Here is a 2,633-nt window from a genome sequence, read left to right as displayed (position 1 = left end):
AAAAAAATATTATGCAATTGCAATCGTTTCTAAAGTGGGCTTAAGGTTCACGATTTGACCTACTAATTACACAAGAGAATTTCTCAATAATTCTGAGAGGGTCAACGACAAACATGTAAACACCATAGACCTAAATTACCGTAGGTTACCTCAATAAATAATATTAAATTTAACTAACAATATAAAACAATTTTTTTAATGAACGAACGACATACAATTGCAACATACAACCTTCTTAAAATTAATTAAATATTAAACTACCATAATTGATCTGGTATTGATTTATATACAATTTATTGATTCCTTAATTTTTCACTCCATGAACTAACGATTTATTACTGAAAATTCCTACCTTTCAAAGCCTTTTTCTATTGTTCTTATTGAAAATAATTTACAAATTTTCAACCACCTCTGCTATTCATGGGGATATTTTGAATAATATTAATAACTTACGAATGCCCTGCAAAGAAAGTACTGAGGCTTTTCGATCAATTCTTTTCCTTTTTACAAAATAATTTTGACTGACACCCACAAGGAAAAGAAAAGGCCAGGATCACGCAATTACCTCCATATGTATAGATACACGGTGCGTATTAAAAAAGAAAGATCAGTAAAAGGCAAAGATTCAAAAAAAGGAGGATAATGAGATGAATAGGATCGAAAAGGACTAGCCGGAAATGTTCCTGAAATGGTGAAATTGAATCTTCCGGGTGGTGAATATTCAATAGAAGAATAAATTGTACGTTCGACAAGTAGGTTCTCTACCTCTACCTCTCATCATTGTGCCGAAGTTAATTGCACCAAATTGAGCTGTCGACAGCATTCTTGCTCGGATGAAAGACGAACCGTAGTCGTCGCCTGAACTCAATAAAAGAAGATTTTATTAAACATTAATTGAATTCCATTCGTGGAATTTCTACTGATCGCTTCTAGACGATATGACGAACGCAGCGGTGCCTTTTTCAGTTCGTATTATACCGACACCCCAACCTATACGCGCATATTTTACATGCTCAATAGCGCACTTACCAGACTAACCCAGTTTTTCCAAGGCTTTTTTTCGATTTTGCATGAAAATGTGTTTTCTGTTGACGTATTGAATTTTTATTAAAACCGAATCGCTCGAATATTAAAAAAGACAGTTTTATTTTTCCTTCTCTTCACAGTCTGCAGCTCAAAATATTTCTATTTATTATCATCATCATCATCATCATAAGGTCATCAGTCCTAAGACTGGTTGGACACGTACCTCCACTCTTTCCTATCCTGAGCTAAACTTCGCATTTCCCTAAAACTAGAACAGCCCACATCCTTAACTNTTATAAAAGATATTACTTTTTCTAATAATATATATTAAATATACCACTCACCGTCACTGCTCTGGCCAATCCTCGTCGTAAACAACACAACGTAAAACACTACAATGTTAGTTTAGAGGTACATCAATCAATGTTTTCTTATAGCACAGTTTTAGCTAGTTAGCTAATTAATAAAACAGAACAACGCACGCGACTCCAACATTCCGTTCTACTAAAGTTAACACGAACCGAAATAAAACTGCCGCAAAATACGTCGGAAAACACTCACGATCATCATATATTCGACGATGCACAAACGTATATCTAGCATTATAAAAAGCTTATCAGTTGTTTTGTTATCGAATACGATGTCGAACGAAATGCCACGCTTTAACCATTCGGTCGTGGCGGAGGTCGTTCTTCCTGTAACGAACGTATTACACAATAAATAACTCAACTGGTGAAAACAAAAGCTGCACAAGGATTACCAACATCGTGTATACAAATATTTTCCTACTATGATTATTGACATTTTAGGTTAGAAATTTGTTTATTGCAATTAACAAATGAAAATTAGATAAACTCCATTGAAGTTAATTATAAATATTTAATCACTTACTTTACTTGTACCTAATTATACAACTCTAACGCCTTCTAATTATTTGGGAAAAACTGATTTTCCGGTCGCTATTTCTCCTTACATCTATAATCCCTATGCAGTAAATGAATCAATAGGAGTCTAACGTACAAAAAATAAAAACAAAAGTTAATTAAAAAAACCTTAAGAATTATTTTTAACTGCTGATATTAACAAACTTAAACTAAAGCATTATTGACTTACATTTTATTGTAAAATTAGTCAAATATAAATACAGCAAACACTTTTGTAACTACAAAAAAAAAGATTAATGATTTTAATGCAGCACATGAATATTTTTTTTCAAACCTTACACTTACTTATTAAAACAAATGCATTATTAAAATTGTCTTCGTAATGGATTAGCATGGAGTATTTAGAAGTAATAACTACATAGGAAAAATAAAACCACTTTAACCGCTGCACCGACTAAACCACTTGAATTTGAATAAATTAAAAAAATATTATGCAATTGCAATCGTTTCTAAAGTGGGCTTAAGGTTCACGATTTGACCTACTAATTACACAAGAGAATTTCTCAATAACTTTGAGAGGGTCAACGACAAACATGTAAACACCATAGACCTAAATTACCGTAGGTTACCTCAATAAATAATATTAAATTTAACTAACAATATAAAACAATTTTTTTAATGAACGAACGACATACAATTGCAACATACAACCTTCTTAAAATT

At 32.0% G+C, this 2,633-nt stretch overlaps 2 protein-coding genes across 4 annotated transcripts in view; one reads left to right on the top strand and one right to left on the bottom strand.

Annotated features, from left to right (window-relative positions):
- LOC108737683 (complexin) overlaps positions 1-1,858 on the bottom strand; it is a 314,656-nt gene extending 312,798 nt beyond the window's left edge. The window contains exon 1 of one of the 3 annotated variants that reach the window (XR_003231945.1): positions 1,371-1,858. The gene's annotated coding sequence lies outside the window, so the exon portion shown is untranslated. The remainder of the gene's footprint in view (positions 1-1,370) is intronic. The other 2 variants (XR_003231944.1, XM_018470714.2) reach the window with 2 other exon arrangements.
- Positions 1-2,633, top strand: part of LOC108737643 (protein Skeletor, isoforms B/C) — a 41,911-nt gene that overhangs the window by 34,021 nt on the left and 5,257 nt on the right. The window lies entirely within an intron of this gene.

This window comes from Agrilus planipennis, unplaced genomic scaffold (genome assembly GCF_000699045.2).
Source record: "Agrilus planipennis isolate EAB-ADULT unplaced genomic scaffold, Apla_2.0 scaffold7, whole genome shotgun sequence".
NCBI classification, from domain to species: Eukaryota; Metazoa; Arthropoda; class Insecta; order Coleoptera; family Buprestidae; genus Agrilus; species Agrilus planipennis.
Note: the sequence above shows the minus strand (reverse complement) of the source record. Positions and strands in the feature narration are given on the sequence as shown.